Consider the following 7,990-nt stretch of genomic DNA (forward strand, 5'->3'; position numbering starts at 1 on the left):
TATTTGTAGTAGACAAGATAATGGCTGCTCAAAGATTCTAATGTCCTAATTCCCAGAATTTGTGACTATATTATTTTCCATGGCAAAAAGAATTTGGAAGGATAATTTAAGCATCTTGAGTTGGGGAAATTATCTTAGATTATCCAGTTGGTCACAATGTAGTAACAAAGGTCTTTTTACATGCTAGAGGAAGGTGAGAAAGACAGAGAAGGAGATGGGAAACAGAAGCAGCGGTCAGGGCAGTTGCAGGTTTTGAAGATGGAAGGGGGCCATGAGGCAAGAAATACGGGCAGCCTCTAGAGGTTGGAAAATGCAAGGAATGCGCTCTCCACAAGAGCCTCCAGGAGGAACACAGCCCCGCTGACATGATTTTATATTCCTAAAACCCATTTCAGACTTCTGACCTCCAGAATTGTGAGATAATGAATTTTCATTGTTTTAAAGTCACTAAGTTTATGGTCATTTGTTACAGCCGCAATAAGAAACTAATACAGTATTGTTTTGAATCATCACACCTCTTCTTTCCTGTTTTGTTGTCTTGGGCAAATTGCTTAATCTCCCTAAGCCACAGTTACATAACATAAAACATGGGCACAATAATTCTTAATTACAGGTTAGTTTCGAAGTGTGACAGCATTGTTTAGCATAGTGCCTGTCATGTTGTAAATATATAAGTGGGAGTTATTATTACTTTATTGTATTACTACTGTCAGAATTAATGCTACAGGATAATGACAAGGCCATATCAGGGTTAACCATCCTATCATCTCCTTGAAAAAATAAATGGAAAATATACCATATTAGTTTTCTAGTGCTGCTGTAACAAAATACCACAAACTTAATGGCTTAAAACAACACAAATTCATTGTATTACAACACTGTAGGTTAGAATCCTAAAATCAAAGTGTCAGCACAACTGCCTTTCTTTCTATAGGTGCTACAGGAGAATCATTCTCCTTGACTGTCCAGTTCCTGGGGGCTGCCTACATTCCTTGGCTTATGGCTACTTTTTTCAAAGCTAACAACAGTCAGCTGAGTCTTTCTCACATTCCATCACTCTTACTTTATTGCCATCATCACATATCTCTCCCTCTCTTCTGCCTCCTTTCTCTACTTTTAAGGCCCGTTGTGATTTTATTGGATCCACCTGGATAATCCAGTATCCATTTCTAGATCCATTACCTTCATCACTTCTGCAAAGTCCTTTTGATATGTAAGATAACATGGGCAAAGGTTCTGGGGATTACAATGTGGACATGTTGTGTCCTTGTGTCTTGTGAGGTACCCTTATTTTACCTAGTACATATATACTAAGCAAGATGAGTATCCTTCACTATTTTTCTTACATTTCAAGAATTTATAATCTGTGATAAATTTGGTTACCTGAGAAACAATTGAGATCGGTCTGAGATTTTCAAGGAGGGAGCATTCCCAAGATCAACGTCAGACAAGGAGTAAAGGATACAGCATAGAGGAGATGTTAAACTTTGATGTGGTTACAACAAAGTTTTCTCCAATCCCATGGGGAGCTCTGGAGCTGGGATGGGTTTTTGGAGTTGGTCCATCTTGAGGCAGAAAGCTTGGGCCTTGATACTTCTGTACGAACCAGTCATTGGATAAAGGCTGCCTCCCACCCATCCACAGAATGGATGTGGATTCCAGCAAAGAGACTCAGCTGAGAGTCCTCAGTGACCCACATTCCAAGCACCTGGGGGAGTGAATGTTTTCATCCTGAAAGGATACAGTGCAGCATCCACAATACAAACTAAGTCAGTTCAGTAACAATATCTTGTGCCAGATTTCATGCCCTTATTGTTCATTGTAGAAAAACCTAGGATAAAAATTATTTGGTTATATATCTTCATTAAAGAGCAATAAGACCTAGGATCCATAAATTAAATTGAATTCAGTTTCTTGTTTTTCCCTGGTATATTTCATTGTCACAAACACACCATTTGTCATTTTCCCTCTTTTTTCTAGCTGCAAAGTGACACTTGAAATAAAATGATGTCTCTTGCCAGTGAGAATATGTTTAATTAGATAAAATTTTTAACACTAGGTAAATGCTTTGTTCATACAATAATAACAACAAATATCTCTTTCAATGCTGCAATTACTTGCCTGTATTTAGCTTTGAAAAGGTATAATTGGACAGTAATTTGGATTAAAAAGGAAAAATATTCTTAATTGATATTACCTTAGGTTCCTTACTTAATTATACCAAATGTTACCTTTCTCTAAAGAAGTGAATGATAAATTTTTGTCCTGAAATAGGCAGAGGGAAAATTATCTGAGTTTTCTTTGCCTAGCTAGATCTGTGCAAGGACTTCCAGAAAAAGGCAGGAACAGAAATAAGGAGGGTCAGGGAATTGGCATCCACTGTGACTCATTAAGCATATTAATGATGCTTAATATTTTTAACACCTGGAAATCAGAGGAAAATTAGTTTGGGGGCCCAGTTCTTCAGAAGCATAACTGTACCGCTATTCTGGAGCCCCTGGAGCAGTTTACCGTCATGTCGCTACCATCCATAGAGAGGAGGCCATCAGGTATAAAATGCATTTTTTTTTTTCTGTAAGTATAAGGAAAAATGCACTTATATAGGCAATAGGTTTCTTAGGCCAAACTAAGATAACTGCCACAGTGTTTTTTCTGGCCCAGCCCCCTGACTAGTCGGCCTTCCGGGGAGGCATGAGTCAGCATACTTATGTAACCAAGGTGTCATCTCCTATGAGAACCCATGTGATCATGCTTTCCCATGGAATGTTGCCACCGTATATAAGAGCCATATATAAGCTCTCGCCGTGTTCTCCTCCATGCTTTTCGCTGCTGCTCTATCCCCCCACAGTAGTCAATAAAGAGTATGTTTCACCTCCCCAGTGCCACTCACCTTTCCTTCCAATTTCCGAAGCCTGCGCCAGAGCGTGCACTAGCCACAGAGCTTCCTCCTCACAGTATGTCAGAAAAACATCAGAGTTCTCATGTTTAACTTTCACAAAGAAGTTAAACATTCTTGATCTGAGCAATGATTAATTGATAAAAAAACTGTTTAGGTGTGGGTGCTAAAGAGGATTGTATTTTTATCTTTACTATCTGCAAAGAAAAGGAAAAAAAGCTCTCCATTGGTTTATCTTTATTGTCATTGACAAGTATGTGCTAAATGTCACAGCCACTCAACATTACAACATACACAGTTGTATGATTCCTAGGGCAGTAGTACCAAAGTATAATAGACTGGATGGCTTAGAATCACAGAAATGAGCCTAGCACTTCTGATAGCTAGAAGTCCAAAAGCAAGGTGTCAGAGGGGTTGGTTGCTTCTGAGGGTTGTAGAGAGAATGTATCCCATGCCTCTCTCCTAGCTTCTGGGGACAGCTGACAATCCTCGGCATTCCTTGGTATATAGATGCATCCTTCAAATCTGCGTCTGTTTCACATGGTGCAATCCTTGTGAATTTCTGTGTTCAAAATTCTCTCTTATTATAAGGAAGACACCAGTCATATGTATCAGTGTGATTGCATTTGCAAAAACCCCCTTTCCAAATAAAGTCAAATTCACAGGTACCAGGGGTCACGGCTTCAATATATCTTTTTGGGAGACACAATTCAACATACAACAAAAGGGAAGATTGGATCCCTAATGTTGAACATATAGAGAAGACGAGCGATTTCAGATCCAGTGAGGTTAAAAGAAGGCTCTAGTTAGGGTCTTGCTCCTTATAGGGTGGTTTGCAAAGCAGCAGCATGGGTGTCACCTGAGAATTTATTAGAAACGCAAAACCTCATCCTAAACCTACTGAATCAATTATTCAAATGCACACATTTGGTTTGAGAAGCATTGCTCTAGGGCCCACATCTGGAACTTTACTGGATGGATAATGCTATCTTCTTTTGCCAAGGCACACGATTTATGATTTTTCCTGTTTTCTCTTTCTAGCTGAAAAATGACACTTGAAATAAAATGATGTCTTTTACCAGTGATACTAAGCTCCATTAGGTAAAACATTTAATTATATGGAGACACTTTACCAAAACAATAAAGACAAATCACTTTCAACACTGCATAAACATAAAAAATGTATAATGGCTCACATTAGAAGCTTACTTCTCACTCATATGAAGTTCAAAGCAGCTGTTCCTGATCTCAGAGAAATTTTCTTCTAAGTGATGATTCAGACACCCAGGATTCTTCCATTTGGGGCTCTGCCATTTCCATAGCATGATTTCCACGTTCACCCTGTTCATCTGCTGTGAGCCTATGGACACGTCAAGAATAAGGGTGGCTGTGAGGGAGATTTTGAGGTTCATAGTGGTGCGCATCATCTCAACTCCCATTCCATTGGCTAGAATCCCATCACATGCTATGGGTTCTGGTGAGAGAGCCCAGGAAATGTAGTCTAGCTGTGTGCTTAGGAAGAATGATCTACTGGTGAGTAACAAAGGACTCTCCACAAGAATGCGAGTCTTGGAGTCTTAATCAGTAGGAGTTTAATCACTTGCAGCAAGTGAAGGAAGCCCTGGGAATATTCTCCACAGCAGTGTCTCCCTGAGAACAAGTGGAATGAGTTTTTTCTCAGGTGATAGAGAAAGAAAATGATGTGTCACAACATGTGGGGGTAATTTTCCTTACGCATGCGTGATTAGTTGTCATGCTTGCACAAAGGTCACATATTATGGTAATGAAGCTCATGACTTGAGTTCCTTTACATGCTATCAGAGTCTGTCAGGGGCTAAGTTTAACCAGTTGAGTAAGCTGCAGGCCTTGAAAACAAAGGCTGCAGAATAGATTGATTATTCAAGTTGACTGAATTCCTATATTCTCTGGAGACCTTTCTTTTTTTCTTTCTGGAGATGAGTCTGTTGTCCAACAAACCAATTCTACCTCAGGTATCTATGTGTGAGGCAGTAGATTATCTCTGGCACGAATTTGTGAGACCTTCTGCCACAATTTTTTAATCCTTAATATTGTAACTGCCCATTATCTAAGGGAGGCATAAGAAATTGCATAACTACAATTAAATTCAATCTACTACAGACTCCAAACTATTACAGTAATGTATGAGAAATCTTTAAAAGGAGGGAATTACAGAGATGAAAATAGGTGTCAAAGCCTGACTTTCCATACATGCATTCTCCATTTTAACTAAAATATTTTGGTTTCCTACATTGTGTCCAGCACTAAGAATAACAATATAAACAGGACATAGTTTCTGAACTCAAGAATTCTTAGTCCAAAAAAAATGACTCTCAAAATTGTTCTCACAATAGGATCCTCCAGGTAGCTTTAAAAAGATTTTTTTTTCTTTTGATAATGAGGTTCTACTCGAGTACAATTAAATCAGAACATCTGGGGGGTTAGGGGAATGGACATTGGTATTTTTTTAAAGTTCTTTAAGTAAGACTAATATCTAAACAAGGCTGAGAACCCCTGAGCTATTTGGACCTTACAGTTCGTTGTCTTACAAATTTTATTAATACCTATGGCCGATGACTGTGGCTGAGGCAAACAACAAAGTCACATTTACCAGGTTTACTTTACACTCAGAACCATGAAACTTCTGAAGCATCCTTTATGTTGCCTAGCAATCACAGTCCATTCTTTTAAACATGCGGCTAAAAAAAGTTTTCTATGCCTTCTCTTTTACTTCCTCCCTCACCCACATGTTCAGCTGGAGGCCTTGCATCCTAGTACACTAAGAAAATATAAGTAATCAAAAGAGAACTTCTACATACTCGTACCACCAAATTCACCCATCTACTAGCCTCTGTGCCCAGATACTATGGTATATCATGCAGAATTTGGTCACAAAAACAAAACCTACTTTAAGTATTTCAAATACAAAATACTTTAATACAGGAATTTGAAAGAACTGGCAGTGTGAAAGTTTGGTAAGCTTCTGTTAGGATTCAAGAAAGCAGGAAGTAGAGGAATTATAGGAAACTACCAAGTAAGGCCTCAGCCTCCTGCAATGCTAATGTTGGAAATTTGCAGGAAAATGCGTGAAATATATGGTAAACTTTTATATGGGAAGCCTGCATGCCTATCCACTGTAGCCAGAGCCTTAATGGTTCTATCTCTCTATATTTCCAAATGTTACACAAATGCATCTCCTTGGTAGAATGTTGTCGAGGAAGTTTGAAAAACAATACTCAGAATTACATTTGTGTAATATAAGCAGAAAGTACAGTAAGGAGTGGCAATACTGTTGTAATGCCAAAATAGTCTCTGCTACATCGATTTTTTCAACTGTTATAATAAAATAGTCTATAGATGAACAATCTGTGCTACTATTTAATCTACTCTCTCTACTTCTCCAACTCAAGCAAAAATCTGCAGTAATTTTCCCACCTCAATCCTACTTCATCATTTTTTTCTCTCTACTGAAGATGAACATACCAATATGCTAGCTGTTTCTGTTTTTCAAATCTCCTATATGCTTCCTAATTTTTTTGTTTGCTTTTCTACCAATTGCAGTTGGAAATTTGTTGATTTCCTTCTTTGCTTCTTATATTTTGAAACTGCTATCAAATGCATACATACTCTGAATTGTGATGTCTTCTTAACGAATTGATATTTTTATCATTATGAAATGTCTCTCTTCATTACTATAATACACTTTATTTTGCATTTTACTTTGCCAGAAATTAATACAGCCATATTGTTGCTGCCCAACCAGATTCATTTGCCTGCTGCCCAAGCAGCAGCCAATATGCTGAGTCAGCAGGTTTTAAAATAAGTGTCTTTATTGTGCATGGCTCTAAGCAGGGAGACGGGAGAAATTTCTAAAATCTGCCTCCCCGAGAACTTGGGACATGGGGTTTTTAAGGATAGTTTGGTAGGCAATTAGGTTTGTTAATTAGGGCAAAATTATAAGGGTATAGGAATCATCTTCTTATGTTATTTCGGTCCCCAGGGTCACAATTCCAGTTGAGTTGTTTTCTTGGCATGGGCTGCTGGTCTGGGTGGGTTAATCAATCCACTGGAAGGCGGGGCCTGGAAGATATCTTGAAAACTACCTTTAGGTTTCAAAAAGGTGATGTCATCTATGGAGAAAGTTAAGAATCTTTATGGACACCAGCTATATGGCATGCCTCTGGAGTGGCAAGTACAGGGGGACAGTTACTAATTTTTATCATTAGTTTTAGCCAGGCCCTTACCACAGTTCTCAACTTGCACCCTGTTATTGAAGGGAGGTTTCAATATTTGCTTTGCCATGTTGACTTTTTGTATGATTGCCATGTTCTTACTCTTCACTTTCAACCTGTGTTTCAACTGATAATGGGAAAAAAACCCAAACTCTGTAAATTAATTTAAAGAGATTTATTCTGAACTGAATGTGTGTGACCAGCCCAGAACACATGGCCTCAAGAGGTGCTGCAAAAATACTCTGGTTTGCAGTTTGGTTTTATACATTCATGGAGACAGGAATTACACCTAAGATCCTAAGTCAGTGCATGGAGGGGGTACATTGGTTTGGTCTGAAAAGGCAGGATGTCTCAAAGCAGGGACTTACAGGTTATAGGTGGGTTTAAAGACTCTTCGATTTGTAATTGGTTAAAGAAATGAATCTTTTATGTAAAGGCTTGGACACAGGAGTGGTTTAAGCTTTGCCTTGTATAGCTTTAGGCCTCTTCATGATTTACTATTTTATTGTTACAAGGAATGTCTCCAAAAGGTGGGGGAGGGTATGACGAGGCATGTCTGACCTCCCTTCTCATGACCAGCAACTCAGTTGTAAGGTTTTTCTGGGGTCCTGTTGACCATGAGGGGGTCTTTTCAGTCTGTTTAGGGGCTTAAGATTTTATTTCAGTTCACGCAAATTGAAATATATTTCCTATGAACTGCATATAGATGAGTCTTCCTTTTTTCCCACTCACAATCTCTACCTTTTAACAAGAGTTAGAATGTACATTAGTTTACATTTAATTAAGTATTGTTATTGCAAGATTTAAGTCTTCCTTTTTGCTGTTTGTTTTTTATCTCATTTAT

This window comes from Propithecus coquereli, unplaced genomic scaffold (genome assembly GCF_000956105.1).
Source record: "Propithecus coquereli isolate 6110/MARCELLA unplaced genomic scaffold, Pcoq_1.0 Scaffold61, whole genome shotgun sequence".
NCBI lineage: Eukaryota > Metazoa > Chordata > Mammalia > Primates > Indriidae > Propithecus > Propithecus coquereli.